This window comes from Protopterus annectens, chromosome 11.part0, assembly GCF_019279795.1.
Source record: "Protopterus annectens isolate FY-2018-M chromosome 11.part0, PAN1.0, whole genome shotgun sequence".
Taxonomy (NCBI): Eukaryota; Metazoa; Chordata; order Ceratodontiformes; family Protopteridae; genus Protopterus; species Protopterus annectens.
The window spans coordinates 50,488,343-50,511,778 of record NC_056745.1 but is presented as its reverse complement, the minus strand read 5'-3'; the positions used below and the strand labels follow the sequence as shown (position 1 = coordinate 50,511,778).

Sequence of the window (23,436 nt, the reverse complement as noted above, 5' to 3'; positions counted from 1 at the left end):
TGATTGCTCCCCAGGGTAGTGAAAGTGAATAAGGTATATATACTAAATCTAGAGTACTTGATAATAGTTTTCACTCTTACTCACAAACACTGGCTAATCTACAATGTATGTACTGTACCTGTGTACTATGTATGTATTCTACCTATGTTCCAAATTTCAGCTGTACACCACAAATCTATTAATTACCTTTATTTTTAAATTAATATTTTTTTGTTTGTTCTCTCCACTGTAACTGTTGATGTGCCACATACCAGTGTAAAAACATGTCTTTTCTAATTGTGTTTATACTGATCATGTCTAACTAAATGCATCTGTAATTTTTCTTTGTGGAGCTTTTTTCCCTGGGCCTCTGCTGAAAAAGGGCCTTTTCGGCTCAGACACCCCCGATTAGCAAATGTAAAATAAAATAAAATAAAATAAATAAATGTCTCCATGGTGGGGTATATTAGTAGATTAGTAGAGAGGTAGCTAAGGGCACGTCAGGGGGTATGTTAGTTGGGGTTTAATTTACTTACTGTCAACTTCTGTCCACCAGAGACATACGGGCCAAACTTGGGGGGGGGGGGGGGTGAATATGTTATTTCCCATCCAGTGATTGAGGTTTCTTTTGAACAGGGTCAGGGATGAACTCTGATTCATATAGATGGGGAGCTTATTCCATAGTGCAGCGATCCTTTAAGACACACACATCGGTTCTTCCAGCAGGTTCTGTTTATGTCACAGACAAATTTCAGGTCCATGGATCTAGTATTTCTGGTGCTGTTTGTCTTGCAGATGTGCAAGAGATCCATCACTACTGGATTTGAAGATGCTTTATATGCTAAGCATAGATTGCCTCTCAATAACCTGTAGGATATGGAGTACAGACATAGTACCTTAAGGTGATCTGTGCAGCACTGGGGTATTCATACCCTGGATTCTCATGGTGAGGAACCTTTGAGGGAGTTCCAGCTGTTTTATGTTCCTGGTTAGGTACATGCTAAAGGGAGCATTGTACTTAATTATGGGTCTGATAAGATCTGAGCATCCTTGGATCTGGATACCATACCCTTGTTTAAGAGTTGGACAACACAGAATTAATTTATTACTATCTTGGCTACATGTTGGTTGAATGCCAGGTTACTGTCGCCATATGCTTCCAGATCCCTAACTACTGGATCAACTCTTAGGGGTGTTTTATTGATGAAGTAATTAGCTTGGGTGGACAATTTCCCAAAGGGCATTATGATGCATTTTACTGAGATTTAATCTATGGCTTTACCACCAGTCATTTGTTTGTGTTAGATCCTCTTGTAAGACACTGGTGTCCTGAGAGGAGTGTATGATAGCTCCCAATTTACAGTCATCTGTGAACTTGGTAAGCCACAGGCCTTTGACACTACCCTTTTACTTCCAAAAAGTAGAAACCAAACAAGAGTGGGACCAACATCGAGCCCTGGGGTCCTCCGCTGGTAATCAGTCCCTTGGTGGAGGTGGTCACACTGATCCTGACTTCGTGGGTCCTGTCTGTGAGCCAGCTGGCAATCCAGCAGGTTAAACACAGATTTACACCTAGTCCTGAGAGTTTGTCACCAATACCCGAGTGGGGTATTGTACTGAACCCATCGGCCAGATCAAGGTAGGCAGTATGAACTATTTTCCCCTCATCCACAGCCAAGGTGATCTTCTCAAAGAAGCTGACCAGGTTAAGCAGACAACACCTTCCCTTAAAAAAGCCAACTGGGATGGGTCCAGTGTCTGTAGGTTGCCAATGTTCTTCATAATCATTTCCATGATAATTCATTCCATGACTTGCATATTAGACTTGTCAGACTGATGAGTCTGTAGTTACCAGGGTCAGTTATTGGTCCACTCTTATGAAGGGGGGATGACGTTGTAGCCCTCCATTCACCTGGCATAAAACCTTTTTTGATGCTGTAGGTGAAGACTGCCTCAAGTGGCTCTGCCAGTGCCTCCAGGACCTGCTCTCTGTTGATAGCTAGAAGGGATTTCACAGGGGGTAGTAGGGGGTGAAGTTAGGGCTAAATTTGTAAGCTAATAGATTTGTTATGTTATCCTGGTCAGTGAAACTTGCATTATTTACCACCAGTTCTGCACACTGCTGAGTATTACCTTTAAAGTTCCTGACACAGCTGAAGAAAGCCTTGTGATTGTCTTTAGCCTGGGGGGCTATCCTGACCTAGTAATTGGCCTTAATGACCTTTATTAGGCCTTAAAGTGTCTTGATTAGTTGAATCAGAAAGTTCTTGACTATGACAGTTGTTCTTTCTGATTTTGGCCATGAATTATTTTTTTCTTTTGCTACATAGCTTGTTAAAGTAAGGATTCCACCAGTATGGTTTGTTTTTGGTGTTAGATATGGGCTTAAGTCTGGCAGGTAGGTCAGCCTCAAAGCAGCTATTTACATGTTTGTACAGGGTTTCTATAAACAATTCTGCATAGGTAGCTGTATTATCCGGGTTTGGGGGGGGGGAGCCATGAATTTTGGCAAACTGTCACTTTACAGGATGTAGTTTGCTTTAATATAGTTCTTAACTGTTACAGGTTTAGTTGGGTTTTCCGGGTTGATTTTTATTTCAAGCGAGACAGCTTTGTGGTGCAACTTCACCAATGAGGATGTGACATGGGGGGGGGGGGGGGTTGCAACATTCTCCACATTGGTGAGTACTATATTCAGTATGTTTGATCTTCTGGTTGGAGTATGCACTATCTGGTCCAGGGTGTTTGCATTGATATAGTCCAGGAAACACTGTGCTTCTGAGTTAGAAGCATTGTATTTTTCCCAGTCTGTAGAGGTTAAAGTCTCCCATGAACAGGGTATTTGGTTGGATGGTGAACACCTTTAGTAGGTCTATGTAAGAGGTGTGAGCTCCATAGTCATATACGGTGACCTGTAACTGGCCAGGACATGGTAAGGAACTTTGCCTCTGGAGACCTGGACATAGATGAACTCCAGGACATCATTCTATTTAACCAGCCTAGAGCTTTATTTGATGCTAACATAGCTCAATACACTCCCACTGTTGCTGTTCTAAATGTGTGGAAGGCACTGTAGCCTTCCACTGATAAAGTACCTTCTGCAGCTTTAACTCATTATAGCCAAGTGCACCTTCAGGGGTTTCTTCAGTTACCTCCTACTGCACCTCTAGGTAAACACTGCTTGGTCATTTTACCATTAATAATTCCCAAACCATGTTACATACTAGGTATCAGAATATTTTAGCTTGAAGCATACACGATGGCAAACACAATGGTATTGATATTTGACCTCTGTCAATGAGTATTTGTTAGAAATGTAAGGTGATAACTTCATTTTTTTAAAGCCTCATGCCACATCCACTGGGAGTTAAAGGTACACACTCAAAAGAGCTGTACTGGGGGAATAAGGTAAACCAAGTCTCGGTGACAGCAGAGATGTCTACATTCTCCAGAGTGAGGACAGCTTGTAGAGTGTGGAGTTTGTTTAGCCTCCTAGCATTTAGCAGTAACACTTTAAGGTTACTTTTAGCTTTTTTTTTTCCTTTTTGCTATGTTGGCAGTTTTGTTATTCTGACATCACCTAAAAAGGCTCTAAAGTGATGGATAAAGTTTTAGCCACTATCTGAAAGCCCGGGGGGTGGGGGGCAGCTGCAAACCATCCTTGGCAAAGCATAGTGATCTGTTAACCATATATTCCCATACAGAGAGATACTGGATTCCCCTGGAGTGACACTAGAAGCTAATTATTAAAATACATCATTGTCTGCTAATACTGTGGCATCATTGTTGGTGACAGTAGAATGCTGTTCAGTGCAAGACAAATCCCTGTCTGTGACATATATTCAGAGAGCTCCATAAGCTCTCTCTTTTTTTCATACAACCCAGTGAGGTATACCTTGAGTCATTTAAACCCACATGGACGATGACAGAATTATATTAACGAATAAATGAAAAAACACAAACCAAACTATAAAAATAAATAAACCCAGTAGACCATGTCGCACGGTAGTAAAATAATTTAATTAAGCACTTTTCATCTGTTCTCATTAACAAACTTCTTCATATACCGTACACAAATTCAAACCTTTTTAAAACCATATAGAAAAAAACACGTGACTGACAATTATATTGGTACATGTGGTGCACTGACTTGAGTGCATATATAATACTGCAGATCCTGGCTCCAGACAGGCAAGGAACTGTTATTTTCTCCTTGTCTAGCTTGGTGAGAGGAGTATCTGTGTGCCATAAAATAAAATCCCCTATGACAAGAGCACTAGGGGAAGTGTTTGCTTGTGTTATGGGCTTCGTTCATGTTAGATCCTTCGGTGTAGGTTTATATATGGTGTTAGGTATTACTTTTGGTATGTGGTTTAGTGATTGCTGAGGGTAGGTGTTGCATTTTGACAACAAAGGAGGTCTTTGAGGTTCGGAAAGGTTTCTTTTAAGTGCCTCAGTATAAGAAGGTCTATATGTGTGGTGAGTGGTACGTGTGAGGGATGTAGGGTGCGTGTTCTTGACAAACCATTCCCCCCAACTCTGTCATTATTCCTACTGCCCACACTCCTCCCTCAGCCTACTAATCTCTACCACCCACCTCACATGTACTTCTGCACATCTCCCATTCTGCATCATGCTCCATCTCCCCACCTCTTTTCTCACTTCAGCCTTCCTCACATCCCTCCTTTGCCCCCCTTCTATACCTTACTACCCCCTCCCTGACTTCTCATACTCTTTACCACTACATATAACTTCTTCCTCTGAAACAATCACCCCTCATTCCTTCTCCTCCATATCTCATGACCTATACCCTCTAAATACAGTTCTCTTCTGTAAATTTAAGCTCCCTCCAGTACTGCTTTCTGCTAACCCACTTCATTTCACTGGCAATAGTCGACCTCTCCTCAACTACACTCCTAACTTACCCTCCCCATCCTTACCTGATCACCCAGCTTTTACATCTAGTCTCTTTCTCCATTTCTGGTGACATCCATCCCAGTCCTGGTCTCACTGTCTCCACCAACATCTGCTCCTCTACATCACCACAATCATCCTCCCCCAAAACCATCCACCTAGCTGCAATCAATACCCAAAGTATTTGTAATAGAATACCCAACTTACACGCCTGGCTGTCACATAACCATCCCAACATATTAACTGTCTCAGAAACCTGGCTCAAACCTCATATCAAAGATATTGAAATTCTTCCCCTTGACTACCAAATCATACGGAATGACAGACCTAACAAGAAAGAAGGGTGGTAGCTATAATTTACTCTTTTTCTCTAACAGTCATTCCATAAACTAACCACATTCCTAAATTCTCTCCTGCTGAACTATCCATAGCCTTCCTAAAAATCAACAAATATTTATGTATGGCTGCCATCTACATTCCCCTGGTGATAACACCCTCATCCTTGAAGACGTTCTCTCATGGTTCTCTTGCAACAAAAGAAAGGAAACATTCATCCTTGGCGATGTAAACATCAACTGGGCAACTATCTCCTCACAATCTCAAAGCCAAACAATTAATCTCTAACGTCTCCCAGCTAATAAACTACCCTACCAGACCCAGTAAAGACGGCTCCTCTGGCACTACACTGAATTGCAGCTTAGCATCTCATCCCAACCTAATCTCAAACAGCGGAATTATATCTGATACCCTTAGCAACCACCTACCAGCCTATGCCCTCCAGTGTGCCTCTTCTGTCCAAATAAAACATCAATGCTTTCAAACTCGTAATCTCACCAACTTCAATCCACAGACATTTTCCAACTGTCTGAGAAAAATGAATTGGGCCCCCTGAAAGACTCTGCCTATGGACAGTGCAACTAATTACTTCAGCAAAACCTTCTTAGACTTACTAAACAGCCTAGCCTGTCTTGGGACAAAAGGAATAAAAGCCAAAAATGTCCCCTGGCTATCTAAAGAAACCAGAAAACTAATGGCACCTCAGAGACAAATGTTGGAAGCAATATCAAAAAATAAGTGAAACTCTAACCGAATACAAACAACTCTGCAACTCAATGAAGAAACTAATAACTAAAGACCGTAAATAGAAGTTATGTCCTTACCATAACGTTCCATGTGGAGTGTTCATCTCGTCTTTGTTCTTACACCTGGGTTCGGAGCCGATCCTCGGCTCCGTGTCGGCCGCTTGGCAAAGCTCTGCATCGAGAAGAAGCTCGAGACCAACCTATCTCCCACAATCCCCCTCTGCCTTTACCTCAGATCTAGTTTGCAAACAAACCAGAACTCAACGGGAGTGAACATAACACATTCATGCAAAGCATAGCTGAAACACAGCCACAACAACTGAACAAAGGCAGAAGCGGGAGAACCAAACCAGACACCTAAACTGGACGTTCTTCCTGAGGGAGGGAGGGTGGGAATGTAAGAACAAAGGCGAGATGAACACTCCACATGGAATGTTATGGTAAGGACATAACTTCTATATGTGAGAGTGTTCAATCTCGCCGTTTGTTCTTACACCTGGGTAGCGTCCCTAGCTCCATGTTCCTGAGGAACTCATGGGAGAATGTTCCTGAGCACAGTGGAACCAAAGGTTGCCCTGTCCCTGGAAACCCTATCAACTTTGTAATGAGTAATGAATGTATGTGGCTTAGACCAAGTGGCAGCTGCACAAATAGTGTCCAACGGTAGGCGGGCTGCATGAGCCAGGGATGTAGATATTGATCTTGTAGAATGCCCTTTGGGCTTGACAGGTAAACTCTGCTCAGAGGCAGTATAAACAAAAATAATACAATCGGAAAGCCATTTGGAAAGGGTTCGTTTCGTAACTGCCATGCCCTTTCTGCTGTCTGCAAAGGCTATAAAGAGCTGATCTGTTTTTCTGTGATCCTTTGTTCTATCCAAGTAAAACCTGAGTTGTCTATGAACATCTAACTTGTGTAGCATATATTCCAACTTATTGGAATGGTTCTTGAAAAAAGTGGGGAGCTCAATGGACTGATTAATATTATTGACGGAGCAAACTTTGGGAAGAAAGGATGGATTAGTGCGAAGAGGTACTCTATCAGGGTGAAAGATCAAATATGGGTGTTTAACGGAAAGAGCTTGAAGTTCCGATACCCGCCTGGCTGATGTGATAGCTACCAGAAAGAGGGTTTTCCATGACAAAAACTTCAGAGAACAGGAAGAGGCTGGTTCAAAGGGTGGTAGCATTAGCTGTGATAATAGAAGGTTCAAATTCCAAGGTGATGTAGGAATTCTAATTGGTGGCCTAATATGGAAAGATCCTTTTAGAAAGGCCTTACAAAGTCTATGAGCCATAATAGGAGCCCCATTTTCTCCCACATGAAAGTTTGAAATGGCAGCCAATTGCACTCTCAAAGTGGCAGGGGAAGCTCCTTGGTGGAATAGTTTGGATAAAAACTCCAAGACTCTGTTAAGAGGGGCTATTACGGGACCCAATTGTTGTGTAGTTGCCCAGTGTACAAAACGCTTCCATTTACTAGTGTAAATCTTTGTAGTGGAAGCTTTATGAGAAGCCACTAGAATATTTTGAACTGCAGGGGAAAGAAGATCAGACCTGGCTAAGAAGGGAAGCGGAGCAGCCAAGCTGCTAGTCTGAGGGAGAGGAGCGACGGGTGGGGAGCCCCTGACGAGTGGGTCAGCAGATCCGGCTCCGGGTCCAGGATCCAGGGTTCCCGAATTTGGTGTGCTTGAAGAAAGGGAAACCAAATTTGACGAGGCCAGAATGGGGCAATGAGGATTATTGTCCTTTCCAGGTTGTTGGCTTTCTGTAGAAATTTTGCAATCAGGGGAATAGGAGGAAAAGCGTACAGGAGACCCGGGGGCCAATCGTGAACCAGAGCGTCCCTGGGGACTTCCCCTGGAGGGGGTAATAGGGCAAAATAGCTTCTGCATTTGGCGTTCATTGGAGACGCAAACAGATTGCAGCAAGGCTGGCCCCACTTGCGAAAAATTTTCTTCACAATTGATTGTTTGAGGGACCACTCGTGAGGTAACAGGATGGCTCTGCTCAACCTGTCCGCTATGACGTTGGATAACCCCGGGATGTGCGTTGCTATCAGAAAGCGACCTGTGGACTCTGCCCATTGCCAGATTCTCATGGCCTCTCTGGATAGTTGATAAGACTTGGTTCCCCCTTGTTTGTTTATGTACCAGACTACGGACATGTTGTCCGACTGAACTGCAATGGTCCCTAGAGGAAGAAGGGGAGAAAAGTGTTGCAACGCTAGAAACACTGCCCTCATCTCTAGAACACTGATGTGCAGATTGTACTCCAATTTGGTCCATTCGCCTTGGACTGTCCCTGAAAGATGCCCCCCCAACCTATCAGGGAAGCGTCCGTGGTCACTGTAGCTGTCGGCGTGGGTAGCACAAATGGTCGTCCGCTGGAGAGATTGCAAGTCTGAAGCCACCAAGACAGGTGCGATTTGCAGATGTTTGTGATGTGAATTTCGTGTGTCAGGGGTAACTGTTGGAACGACCATTGTGCAAACAGTAGCCATTGAAGAACTCTCATGTGCAGTCTTCCCAAGGGTATCGCGGTATCGCAATGAGGGAAGCTGCCATGAGACCTAAAACCTTCAGAACCAGTTTTGCTGGGGATTTTCTGGACAACAGGAGAAGAGATATATGGTTTTGTAGGGAGGCTATTCCTTCTGGAGGAAGCCTTAGGATTAAGCAACGCGTATCCAATTCTGCTCCTATGAATGAGATATGCTGTGATGGCTGTAATAAAGATTTTTCGAAATTTACGGAAATTCCGAGATGAACACAGAGTTGTAGTGTGTAATCCCTGGCCTGAATCAGTCGACGCTCGGTGGTGGCAGAGAGGAGCCAGTCGTCCAGATACGGAAACACCTGGAATCCCAGGCGTCTCAAGTGAGATGCTACCACTGCCATACATTTGGTGAAAACCCTGGGGGCTGAGGTCAGACCAAAGGGCAGGGCTCGAAACTGAAAGTGACTGGCTCCCAGCCGGAAGCGCAAGTGATCCCTGGACGCCCTGGCCATTTTGATGTGGTAGTACACGTCCTTTAATCTATTGAGCACATCCAGTCGTCCTTCTGTAAGAATGGAAGGATCGATTGAAGCGTGACCATCCAGAACTTTTCTTTCTTGATGAAGGTATTGAGTTTGCTTAGGTCCAGAATTGGCCTCCAGTCCCCTGTCTTTTTTGGAACTAAAAAGAACCTTGAGTAAGTTCCGAATCCTCTTTGGTCCGCTGGGACTGGTTGGATGACTCTTTTTCTAGCAGCTTTGAAATTTCTATAGCTGCAGGGCCTCGCAGATGGGGCGGTACATCTGGGAGTCTTTTCTGCGGAAATGGGGGGCAATAGGAAAGGAATTCTGTAACCTCTGGTAACAATGCTTTTTACCCAATTGTCTGATGTAAGACTTTGCCAGGCCGGAGGGTATAAAGCTAAGCGACCCCCGACTGCCTCCAGAGCAGGACAGTCGGGCCTCCTCTCAGGAGTGTTGGAAAGGTTTCCCGGGGAGTGTATCCCTGTCACCTTGGTTTTGCGGACCCCCTCTGCCACCAGGGCGACGTCTTCCACCTCTGCCCCCTCCTCTGCCTCTAGAGGGGGCATCACCCTGTGTGCCTGGGAAAGAGCCTTGGGGTTTTCGAAACCACATTTTTCCACCACGTTGCCCTTTGGGGTACGGTCTGGATGGGATGGAAAAACGGACTCCGACAGCAGACAGAGTCTTTCCCTCTTGCTCACACCGGGTAAGGGTCTCCTTTACTTTCGGGCCAAAGAGAGTGGCACCATCAAATGGGGCGTTAGTAAAGGAAGACTTGAAGGCTTCCGCAAAGGAACATAAGCGCATCCAGGATTGTCAACGAAGAGCAATCGCTGAAGCCGCAGCCCTACTCGATCCTTCGGCTGCGTATGAGATCAGCCTCATGGACGAGTTCACAACAGATGTAAGGGTATTGAGTTGTGCTGTAACTTTCTCCGAAACAGCAGCATCTGTAGTACCCTGGAGGGTATCTCCCAACTCTTTGATTAGATCCCTCTGTAACAGTGTGAAATGGGTCAAATAGTTCAGGGATCGCATGGAAAAAGCCGCTGAACTAAAAATGCGCTTCCCATACCTGTCCATAGTCCTAGAATCTCTGTTAGGCGGATGGACAGATGAGGAAGATTCAGACATCTCCTTTTTCGTGGTCGCTGCCACCACCATAGCGTCCACTGGAACTCCCTTTGTGAGATAAGCCTTGTCTTGTGGGGCAGTAATATATTTATTAGGCTTTCTAGGGACTGGCTCCACTGTGTCAGGTGTCTCCCACTCCCTTCGAGCAATCAGTTCCATCAACTCATCGAAGGGCGGAGTGACCCAGGAGGAGGAAGGGCGAGCACTGAATGCCTTCAGCAAGACTGACTCATCCTCAGAAGGGGGTAGGGCTTGCCAATCACCTCTCTGTTTTAGGATCTCCAGGATGTCAGAAAAGGAGACATCCTCTGAGGGTGATTTTGGGGACCCTTCTGACTCATCTAAGTCAGTGTCCGATGTCAAGGATTCTTGTGGAGAATCCAAGTGTCTCCTCTTACACAATCTTTTCCTCGGAACTTCCTTGGGGGGAGCATCCGATGAAGCCTCCACGGAAGAGGGGGCACCCTCTGGGGGTGGCTGAGACACTGGTGCTCGACGCTTAGATGTAGCCGTGGGTGCAGAGGAGGATAACGGACCCTTATGGGAAGGAGAAGCTGTTTCTGCTGAAGTGGTTGTCTGAGTCGTCAACATCTTCCTCATGAGGTCGAAGGCCCCCGGGTCCCGAGTTGAGGAATCCCTCGGTTCTGAAGAAAACTGAGGAATCCCCGAGACAGGAACCGATGGCATCGACCCCGAGTACGGAGCCGAGTCGATCCGAGCCGAGGCTCCGAGAGGGAGAGTCGGAACCGAAACGTCGGTCCGACTCTCGGTCCCCGATCCAAGGATGGATCTTCGGCTCCGCGATTCCGGTAATGGGTCCGTCGGAGTCGAGGTGAATGGTGCCGACCGAGAAAAAGACGGTTCTGGCACCGAGGGCTCCACAATCATCAGATCAGCCTCTCCCGGCTCCGAAAACTGGATAGGCCTCGGAGGAGGAACAGATGGAGATAAGGGAAGGCCTTCGAGTCTTGACACCAACTGGGAGGAGACAGAGATGAGTTTGGACAAGGCCGTATTCTCCATCAATTTCTGCACCACGCGGTCTACATCGGTGTTGGAGAGGGGACTAGAAGAACGCGTCGAAGGAATCGAAGACGGAGCCGACCTCAAAAGTACAGGAGGAGGAAGCTCCGTCACTGGTTCCAAGACTCAAGGCTCGGTAACTGACAAAAGTTCAACTCTCGGCCCCGAGCTCTGTGGAACCAGTGAGCGAACTTTAAATGAAGAGCTCGGAGCCGATGACATGGGCTCCAACGTCTTCGATTCCTTCGAGGATTTAGATGTCTGGTCCGATGCATCCAGAGCCTCTTGGAATGCAGGCTTCAAAAGGCCTCTATCCATAAGTTTCCTGCGCCTATCTGTCATGACCCTTCCACTGAAAGAATGACAGATGGAGCAGTCTTCTTGCAGATGGAGAGGGCCAAGACAGTAGACGCAGGAACTATGATTATCTGTGACAGACATTTTCTGTCCACATTGGCACCGTTTGAAGCCTGATTTAGCTTTTTCAGACATAACAGTACAGTCAAATCCAAAAAGTTAAACAGTGTAATAGCCAGTAATAAAGTCAAATCCAGTAATATAAGTCAAATCCAGTAAAGTCAATCCAGAAGTAATGAAGGATATAAAGTTTAAAGGGTGGGGTAGGCCCCGAGGGAACTAACTTTAAATAAGTATATAAAATTTATATATATACGTACACGAGAAAGCCCTCGACTCACTACACACACACACACAACAACTTTAAGTAAGGAAGAAGAGAAAAATTATCCAAAAAAATATTAGATAAATACAATCTTAGCTTTGAGGTGGTCCGAGCTCATCAAAAATGATGCGAACGTTGCAGCGGCAAACTAGATCTGAGGTAAAGGCAGAGGGGGATTGTGGGAGATAGGTTGGTCTCGAGCTTCTTCTCGATGCAGAGCTTTGCCAAGCGGCCGACACAGAGCCGAGGATCGGCTCCGAACCCGGGTGTAAGAACGAACGGCGAGATTGAACACTCTCACATCACTTATTACTCCAAACTCTAACCAGAACATAATTCTAACCCCAAAAAGTTCTAGAATTGCATTTCCTCCCCTCTATCCATGCACTAACAAACTCCCCAGACCATGAAATTACATCTAATTTTAACACCTTTCTTGTTGACTGCACAGCCAAACTAACCACAAACTTTCCCATCTTCTCTCCCTCTCATAGTCCCCCATCCACTGCTTTTCCCTCTAACACTCCACCTTTCAGTCTTAATCCTTTCCCCACCAGCAATATAAAAAAATCCTCCTTAAACTAAAGTTTTGTTCCTACACTCCTGATAATCTGCCTCCCCTCTTCCTTAAAATAGCTGCAGACAGCATTCCCTCCTAATTTCCATTCTTATCAACAGGTCCATCCAAGAAGCCTATGTCCCCTCACTCTGCAATAATGTTTTTGTCACCCCTCTTCAAAAAGGTGGCAATACCACAGACACTACTAACTTCCACCCTATAGCTATTCTCTCACATCCTTCTAATCCTCGAAAAGTGCATTAATCACCAACTCTTGCCATACCTAACACACAATCATCTTCTTACCCCAGCACAACATGGTTTCAGGCCTGGCCACAGCACTACCACTGCTCTTCTGTCCTTCCTTGACACCATTAATTGTGCTCGCAACTCTGGAAAAATCATATCCACCCTTTACTTAGATCTCTCCAAAGCCTTTGACATGGTCTCACATCCTCTACTCTTATCTCAACTTTCCTCCCTCAATTTCTCTCCTTCCTCCATAACCTGGTTTAGAAGCTCTCTCCAATAGACAACAAACTGTTAAATGGAAAAATTCCACTTTATACTTTCACAACAATCCCTCTGGCGTCCAAGGCTCCATAGATAATGCTACACTGATCCAGTATGCTGATGATTTCACAATCATCTGTACAGCAAACTCTCCCTCTGGACACCTTCAAAAAATGCAAACAGGCTTCTACAATACCAGAACTTGGATGCTAAACAACCACCTCACTCTCAATGCTAACAAAACAAAAATCATGACATTCTCTCCTTTGAGAAATTTCACCATAGACAAAAGCTCCTTTAAAATAAAAAGCTACAATAATACCCCAACTGAAATTGTACCTCATACCAAACTACTTGGAGTCACCATTGATGAACATTTAAAATTAGATATCCACATCCAAAATAATATCAACCCCCCCCCCCACCAAAAACTCGGTGTGGTGTACAGACAAAATCGCTATCTAATTGCTTCTACCAGACGTACTCTAGCCTCCTCCTACCTACTCCCATCTCTTATGTATTGTAACCCTCTACTTAATCATCTCCAGCTTAGCCTAAAAAACAAACTGGAAGCCTACTATAACAAAGTCTGTACATTTGCTGCACAGTCCAAATACTACAATCATCACTGCCATTCCATCCACTCCCTAAACTGGCTTGAGCTTCCTAATTACCTGAAATTCATACAACTCGCCACTGCTCACAAACTCGTATTCCAGCCCTCTATCTGCCCCTCTCTTTCATCTATCTTAACCTCTTACACTTCCCAGTCATACTCTTAGATCTGAAAAACCAAAACTCCCTTAAAATGTATAAATCCCTACACCCTCCTGGCCAATTGCTTCTATCACACTCCTTAGCTAAACTATGGAATCCCCCCGCTGTACTCACAACCACTCAATTTCAAACCTCTCCTCCATTCTTACCTTACCTCAAACTGGGACTGTTCCTGCTCCCTCCCCACCTAAATTGCACTGTTGTCTCTTTCAAACCTCCCTTCAATCTCATCTACCATCACCTCTGATCACTAATACTATTGTTAGAATAATAAACACTAAACTTGTATAAACACTTTATGTCTTGCACTTTTAATTATATTCTCTGTATTAATTTTGACTTTATCTATATTTTAACTTTTGTTTTTTAAACATATACTCCCTGATTTTGTATTTGCATTTTAAATTGTATATTTATGTTTTTTTATACTATATATTCCATACTGTACTTATGTTATATTCTGTTAACTGTTTTTGGAGCTTTTCTCCTCGGACCTCCACTGAAAATGGGCTCTGCTTGGCCCAGTGGACTTCCCCGGTTATCAAAGTGGAAATAAATAAATAAAATAAATAAACTTGTTTGCAAGTGAGATTTTTGTCTCTAAGGAAGTTATGTAAGTAACTCTCGCATACTTTGTTAGTTTCTTCAAGGATTTACAGGTTGTCCGAGTACATGAGGCAATGGCTACACTCTAAGGATGCCTGTATCTACAGAGCTGGTAAGAGACATTTGGAAATTGCAAATCCATGTTTGTCAGGACCTGTATTAAGGATGGGCTATTATGCTTTAGGGTTTTAGTTTTATACGGGTCACCGGAGTGGTGTCTAGGGTGATGGCTAGATACTGCTATGTTCTTGGTACTGTTTGATGCTCTAACTAGCTGCCCTAAGCTTAGCACCAAACAAAGCCTTTCTGTGTTATGGGTTGAAGTCGTAAGTACTAGCTTTACAGGTTTGTTACTATATAGAGTGCTGTTAACTACCACTGAGCAGAAGCGTGCCTAATTTATAGGAGACAGAAAAAATTGGAAACTAACTCCTGTGCCCTCTGGCCAATAAACAACTACACTTTAAGCTTCCCGGAGTGCCTTCCAACTACCTTCCAACTAAGAGACCAGTAAACACCTTCTGCTACAAGATCGATGATCCTGGAACTTTAGCTCTCAAGTGCAGATTAACAGTCAACTAGGTACCTAAAAAGACCCCCTCTGGCTGATGAAACAATCTCACTTTAAGCTTCCCTGTGTGTTTTCCATCTCAGACTGACCAGGCTACTTTACTACTGCCACTAGAATATCAGTCCCAGTTTTTTTAATGTAAAAACACACTTTGGTTAGCTAAAAGTTAAAAGGTACCAACTAGCTACAACAAGTAATTGTCACTTGAAGCCTCCTTATGTGTTTCCCAAACTGGCATGTCCATGATAGCTACAAGCACTTCTCCCTACTTTCATGTCCTGAGCTGTATCAGAAGTAAATGTGCACCATTTCCAGCCTCATCCTCCTTACCATCTCTATGGTAGCATCAGTCTCCACCATCTTCTGATTTGGCTACATACAAATATCAGCCAAAAGGTTAATGAATCTCTTCCGGCTTTCAGCTCTATGCTGTCATGTCCACAATAGTAAAGACAATTCCCTGCACACTGAGACCCTCCTGGGTGCTGCAATGTCATGTCCCTGGTAGCAGACAAAGGGTCACTTAGCTCTTCTTGCCTTTCTCTAACTCTTGCAGTCATGCCCACTTTAGCATCCAAAATTATGTAGTACATGTTTTTTTTTCTCCTGTAAGTTGTCATAGCAAATGCAGCAACCAAAGGTCAACTCTACCCTTCCCTCTTTATAGTGCCATGTCTACCACAGCAGCTAAAATGTCAGTAAGCTCCATCTGTCCTCAACATCTGGGGTGCCCAATCTGCACCAGCAGTATTAAAAATCCACTCCTATGTCGCCAGGTACAATGCATCACCCACAGAATTAATTAATACAGTACATCATCCTTCTTCCATGCTTTCATTTCCACCCAGCTAAGGGATAAGTACTCTCTCACCTTTTACATGAATTGAATGTATTGTGGGTGCACACACACAATGGTGTCATGTTCATGGTTGCTATATGCAATTCCCCTCCCCAGTTTCATGTCCTCAGTAGCATTAGCAGTCAATGTGCACTCTTCCAGCATCATCATCCAAATCCCTAAAACCAAATATGAGCTCCTTCTTCTGCCCTTATGTTCCAGTTCAAGCACATGCAGAACACAAACTACTAAAAATAAAATCTGCAGATCTATTCATTTTGCAGAACCCTGAAATCATTCCTGCCAACTTCTGCAGTGGTATAACTGGCTGTGTGTAAACTACAAAGCCATATTCCTACTTGGATGTCAAATATACAAGCTGTTAAAAACGGTACTGTCTTCCCTGAAAACCAAATTACAAATCAAGTAGCCTAAGTATACACTTACAGACAGCCAAGAAGATAGCATTACCCTCATTAGGCCTGGTTTTGAAACCTCCACAGGAGAAATAGCTATCTCTAGTCTAGGCTCAGCTGTTTGGAAATTGGTTACCTGCAGAAGTCAAGACAGCAAGATACACTTCAGGTATTTAGAAACAAATTAAAAGAACTGTTTAATGATACCAAACGTATACTCTTCAGTCAATGAATAATTTTCGGTTTGTGCCATGCATAATGGTGCTTTGTTCGTGCCTGAAAAGGGTCTGTTGACCAGACTACTTAGCCATTTTCAAACTGAAATAGACAAAATAAATGTACATCTGATTAATGTATTGCGGATTATCATAAATCCTTTTTTTCCATTTTCTACATGGTGTCGGGGTGTCTCATCAACTGTCAGAATCTCTCGCAATATAATGTTATACTCCTGCCTTCTTTGGCATCCACGCCTGAATGTCATGGGTCTTCTCTAACGCAATACATCCATCTTTTTGCTGGGTGCTTTAATTTCCTCTTGACTTTTTCCTGTCTCCCGAAGTCTGCTTCAACAGATTGTATTCTGCTTTCCTGCATGTACCCATACCACCGTATACATCACCTTTTGTGCATGTTACTTTTCAGCTGTTTCGGCATTCTTCTGTCACAAGCCACCCCCTGACACTCTGTGCCAGTTAGTTGTAGCACCTCTCCATCTTTGACCTCTTCAAACAGACTTCCCTTCTCCTCAATCACCCCTCACAGACACTCTATCTCAATTCTCAGTTTGTTCTGATTTCCTCCATTTACTGCCATTAAAACTCTTATTTTTACTCAGTTTTATCCCATCTGCCTTCAGAATTGCATTTCATTCCCCTATCACTTGCAGAGGATTTTCTTTAGAGCCTGCCTGCAATGCCACATTGTCTGCGTACAGCAGCTTTGTTGATCTGCTCCCTTTGACATGTTTAGTAATGTAGTTCATCACTAGTATGAATATCAGCTGGCTCAGAGCTGAACCCTGATTCTCACTCACTCCCACTGGGAACTCTTCTGCGAGTCTGTCTTCGTACTTCAGTCACTGGGTCCTTATACATAGTCTACAATAACTCTACCAATATATCTGGGACTTTGAACCATCACATGAAAGTCCACAGTAGCCTTCTTGGGACCTTGTCATATGCTTTCTCCAAGTCTAGGAAAGCTCAGTTGGACTCATCTCTGGCGTCTTCTCAACTAGCCGTCTCACTACAATATTGGATTGGTTCTGCTGCATCCTGATCTGAATACTAAACTGCTCATCTCCCATCTTACTTTCTACTGTTCTGCATACTTGTTCATCAATCACCACCTCCAGAGCTTTCATACAGTAACAGGAGGTTGATACCTCTACACTTCCACAGTGGTAAATGTCCCCTTTATTCTTGTAAACTGGCACCAGTATGCTCATTCCCTGGTCATCTGTGATACATCTTTCATTCCATACTACTACAAGTACCCTCTGGGGCCATTTCTCCCCTAATTTACCCCAAATTTTGATCATATCCTCCATGATTTCATTGCAGGCTGCTGCTTTTCCTGACTTAATTTTCCTTAATGCTGTTCTTACTTCTAGGGTGGGGTCCTTCTCTTCTGTCATTGTAGGCTGTTTATAGGGCAGTACAGTGTCTGTGGGGTTTTCTTCAGGCAAAAGCTGCTGGACGTACTCCTTACATCTACCCTTGATGTTCTGTGGGCTGGGTGAGCAAGCTGTTACTTGCATCCCTTAAAGAAGGCCTCTGACTATCTTTTTTTATCTTTCTGTCTTTGCCTTGTAACCTCATAAAATTCTTTGCGCCATCTACCGAGTCACTTTCCAGAAGCTGGTTGAGTGCCACTGATGTCCTGTTCTTTGCTACTGCCACTGCTCTCTTAGCCTTTTTGTTAGCCAACCAGTACACCTTCTTAGCCTGGTCCAGCTTTTCTATCTCCCACTTCTTCTTTCTTTTGATGACCTCCTCAACTTCTGAATTCCATCACCAGCTTTCCATATGTATCTCATTTTCATATGTGGCTCAGCTCCATATCTGTTCAATAGTCCTCACACATGCTGTCTTGAAGTGCTGTCATTCTTCAACTACACCTATTTTCTCTCATTCCTGAGGTGCTATAGCCCTCAGTATTTCCTTGAGCTCTTGCACCTTCTCTCCAGTCAGCTTCCAGGTCTTTAGCCTAGTCACTGTTGACCTTAGAGCCTTTGCTGCCTGCTGCTTGTAGCGGATTGTGGCAATCAGTGGCTTATACTGTGCCAGATAGTTTAGTGGCCTCACAGCAAAGGTTGTTGAGGCAAAGGCTTGCATTCCAAATCTGTCCAACACTTTAGACTTCCTGTTTGGTGGGTGGACAGAAGAGCTCTGTTCAGCAAGCTCTTTCTTGGTGGCTGCCACCACGACCATAGCATCAACCAGGACTCCTTTGCTCTAGTGGAGTCTGTCTTATGGTGGGGCTAATATTTTCTTGGCTCTTTTAGGAATTGGTTCAATAGTATCCAGTTCCTTCCAAGCCTGTCAGGAAACCAAATTAACAATTCATCTGCAGAGGGGGGGGGGGGTTAACCCAATACATACTTGGGCCAGAACCAAAAACCTCCAAAAATAGATTCTTCCAGACAGGGATTTTGGGAAGACCAGCCATCTTTTTATTTTAGGATTTCTAAAATTTCTCCAAAGGGGATATGTCATCTAGTGGTGATCTGGGGGGACCTTTCTCCTTCATCAAAATCAGTATCTTCAGTGAGTGACTCCATCAGTGAGTCAAAATGTCGCCTCTTGCATGTTCTCTTCTAATACACCTCCTCTGTGGGATGAGGTGTCAGAAGAGAGGGGAGGTTCTGCTACTGGAACTGGTCGAGCAATTATTGGAACTGGCTATCCCTGTGGAGAAGGTCTGATTGACTCAGAGTTTGGAACTGATGAAAGAAAAGGGGTAGGATCCAAAAAGTGAGAGCGCAGTTCACTGGAGAGAGAAAAAGCCATTTCCACCACCTTGAAAGCTGATTGACCTGGAGAAACTTCGGCCTGCCCTCTTGGAGCTGAAACTCTTGGATCCACACCTTGAGGGTAGAACCGGATCCAAACTGTCGAGGGCCAAGACTCTGAGGGGAACAGACAGATCTGACATAATTTCAGCCAAACATATCCATCCCCTCAGACCCGATGCAGACACTTCGGCTCCAGGACCTGTTCTGATCTGAGCGTATTGGAGTAGAACCAATCAAGGGTATAGTCGAAGTCAATGAAAAACCTTTCTTTGGATCTAACATCAGTCCTCTTGGGGATCTTGGATCCTAGGACTCTAAAACCACCGGATGAATTGGAGAAGATAGAATAGCCAAGGATTTTGTAGGCATACTCACAGATCCAACAGGGGAAGGAGCTTGAAATACCCCATCTGGATCTCGGCTCCAAGAAATTTTCACATCATCCAATCCACATCTCCTTCCAATTAAATTCTGAGAAGCTTAGAAGAAGTTGTGGATAGGGGACTGGAGTGTTTCTTAGACGTTTGAAACAACTAAGTGTGCAGAGTCGGCGATATAGGCTTAATATGAAATTGTGGAGTACGACTCCTGTCAGACATACTCAGCTTCAAACTCGATGATTTAGGATCCAAAGGCACTGCTGAAGGGGATACTGTAATCACAGCAGGAGACAAAGCCTTCTGATTAGAGGATCAGTTTTCGGATCTGATGATGTTGGATCCGAAACTTTTCTTATTTTTGCTGCAGGCTCCGATGAAGACCTTGGGGACTTTGAGGGAGAATGCTTCTTATCCTCCAATGGAACAGACTTACTATCTTTTGATGGGGTTTGAACCTCAGAAGTAGTAGTAGCTGGTAGCAAACCTTTAGGATAAGCTTGTTATGCCTATCTGCTAAAGCCCTTGGATTAAATAAAGAATAAATTTGACCTGCAGTGTCCAAATGTCTAGCACCAAGGCTGTAAAAGCACTATTGTGGGCATCCGCATTAGGGATTTTGTGCCCACAAGAGGTACATTTTTTTAAACCAGTCTGTTTATCCGACATGGTTAACACAGTAGATTATTAATTCAAAGAAGTATTTTTTTTTTTTTTTTTAGAAAGAAGATACAGTAGGAGTTTAACTATCAACAATGGTAGTCTACGAAATATCCTATTAAATATAAAAAGGGTAGAAATTAAAGAAGAAAATAACAGCAATTGTATAGACAGATATTATCAAATTGTATAAACAGGAAAAAGAAATAGCTTAGAATATTCTAACAACCTGTCAAAAAACTAAGAGGGAGGAAAAACATTAATATAAACAAAAATATCTAAAGGGAAAATAAGAAAAAACTTTTCAAAACTCACTGATTATCACTTTGAAAACTCAAGAGAGGAACTTGCGTCTGTCTGGGATGGTGGCAAATGAGATCTGAGGTAATGGGGATGGAATAGGACATTATGGGTAGGAGGAGGAGCTCGACAGCTGGATCAAAAGTCTGGAATATGCAGCTGACTCAGATCCATTGAGGAAGAATGAAAAGGATAACATATCAAACATTTCTGGCCAAGGGAATGAAAATGCATCTGTTTTCCAGCCTTTCCTCCACAAAGCCCTGGGGCAGAACTTGCTTAGCTGTCTGTTTTGAAACGGAGTAAACAGATTTGAGGTGCTCCCCACAATTGTAACAATTCATGGAAGACCCCTCTTGTTCAATTCCATCCACGAGGATTTGTCTCGGTCCTGTTCAGCTTGTCTGTCACTATATGCTGTTCTGGTTATACAGTGCTATAGAGCTAACTTCCAAACCATCACAGCCAGCCTGCACAGGGGATAACAGCTTGTACACCCCCTCCCCCCACACTTATTTAAGTAATACATCACTGTGGTGTTGCCTGTAATGCTCTGAAGAGGTCCAGTGGACCATAGATGATGAAGAGATTTTCTGTATGAATCACAGCCAACATCTCTTTGACAGTGATGTGCTTTGGTCTGTGAGGACTTCCACAGGCATTGAATCTTTACCCCCTTAGAAAATGCTCCCCAAGGAAAACCTGAGACATCTGTAGTTATATACTGGATGGGGATTTGAGAAGAAAAGGGGAGACCTGGATTTTTTTGCCATTTGCATTCTTCACCAGTGCACTACTTTCTTGACAAAGCCCAAAGCTGGAATAATCTGAAATTCCAGATGATGAGAACATTGGGTGTATGTGTTTTTCACAAGTCATTGAATTTTTCTCAAATGTCATATGACGCACAAGATCATAAAAATCATACAGACAATGAAACATAAAATCCGGAGATATTCTCTTGCATAACTCTGAGACTGACTGAAGAAGCTCAGGAAAATCTACCTTCTGCTGGGTAAGAAAAGCCTTTTGCGGAGAAGTGTCTATAAGGCAGCCCAGAATCAAAATCCTGGGTGTCACAGCCAAGGAGGATTTTTGTACATTTATCTGAAATCCCAGATTGGTAAGAAGAGAAGAAAGCCCTGAGATCTGGGAAAAGACTCTGCAAAGATTAGTAAGTTGTCTAAATACAGAAATATGTGACTACCTTTCAGTCTGAAATGAGGTATGACAGGAGCTAGACACTTTTTAAACACCATTGGAGCAATAAATAACTCAAAAGGTAATGTAGGGATCTGACAATGCGACTCCGACACAGAGAATATGTGAAATTTCTTGAAGACTGTGGTGATAGGAATGCGATAAGCATTATCTTACATACAATGTTGCTGTGGCACTGTACTTTCACATACAGATTGAAAAAGGAAATATCCATAACTGGTCAAAAAAGCTCTTTCTTTGGTACAAAGAACTTTCTGGAATAGAATTGTGTGCCCATTTAAACTAAAGATTGGTTTTCTGACACATAGGGTGAGTAAGTGATGTAGAGCCTGAGAAAAAAACTCTGGTTCAGAAGGTAGGGGGAATTCCTATGAAAGGAGGTATGTGTTTCCAGTGGTAGCTATAACTCTCCCAAACCACTTTTAGCACCCAAGAGTTTGAAACAATCTGTTACCAAGGGGAATGTAGTAAGCTAGCTTCTGGGACAGGCTTACGGAAACAGCAGCAGGAAGGCAGGGAGGACAGAATACTGGCATAGTCATTCTGAAGTAAAAGACTGCCCCTTTTTTAGATGAGATCTTTGTTTCTTGCTGCTTCCCCTCCATCCCCTCCTGCTATCTCATTTTTCACTTTCCTCCATTTGCTTTGCATTAACAAGGAATGCTTTGTGTGTGTGTGTGTGTGTGTGTGTGTGTGTGTGTGTGGGTGGGGGTTGAAATATCTCTCTGAATCTATTTTCCTCGTTCATTAAACTGTTTGATGACCTCACAAGCATGAGGATCAAACAAAACCTTCTTATTTAACACAGAATACACATTTTCAGACTTACTTCATCAACAAACATTTGCTTACATACTATATCTGCTCAAAACTGTAGCAATAGCAATGGGCCTAGACACATGTATCTGCACAATCATACATACTCTTAAAGAATGTTTAGATACTTGTGAAGTATTAAAAAAAAAATAATTCAGAAAGGAGCTACCGTATGAAAAAGGTGAAGCCAAGCATTTTCACTCAAACTGTCTGCACAAATCAAAATAAACTTGTCTGACAGTTGAGAATTCTTTAAGCTAATGTGGAAGAGAAGTATTTTACCAACTCTGTCCAACACCTTATTTTCTTTGTCCACTGGTGAGGGGTTGGTACTAACTAATAACCTGTTATCAGCTTCTGAAGTGGCAGATATTGCAGATGGATATGATCTAAGCTGAGAAAGCAAAAAGTATTAGTTTGAGGTACTTTATACAGTCTAACTGCTTTTAGGGGACTGAGGTTTGAGAGTCGGAATTATTACAGGCAGCATTAAACACATCCTCCAAAGCTGGCAAAATGGGAGGGATGGATGTAGAATGAGGTATATCCACTTGTAACATATCAGAATATCTATTAAATTCAGGGGGAACATTCAACTGTTCCCATAAAAATATCTCATTTAGCCTGGAAGAGTATGAGAGAAAAAAATTCATGCAAAGGAGATGGAAAGAGCAAGTTTCTTCTGAATCAGAGTTATGACCTTGAGAATTTATAGGAGAAGAAACTCTGTCCCTGTCTATGTCAGAATCCTCTGGCAGATTTTCCTTGAGAATTTCTTTAGTGACACTGACCTCAGGTAAAGATTTTTTGAGCAAACAGATTAACAGCCTGTAATAATTGCATTGCTAAGGTAAGAAAATAATCATTTCCAACAGTCATGGTGTCTTCAGATAACAATCAGTCTAATCTTCTGTTTTTCCTTTACAG

General features: G+C 43.3%; 1 protein-coding gene across 1 annotated transcript in view; it reads right to left on the bottom strand.

The window, feature by feature from the left end:
• ADAMTS20 (ADAM metallopeptidase with thrombospondin type 1 motif 20) overlaps positions 1–23,436 on the bottom strand; it is a 3,636,702-nt gene that overhangs the window by 1,539,603 nt on the left and 2,073,663 nt on the right. The window lies entirely within an intron of this gene.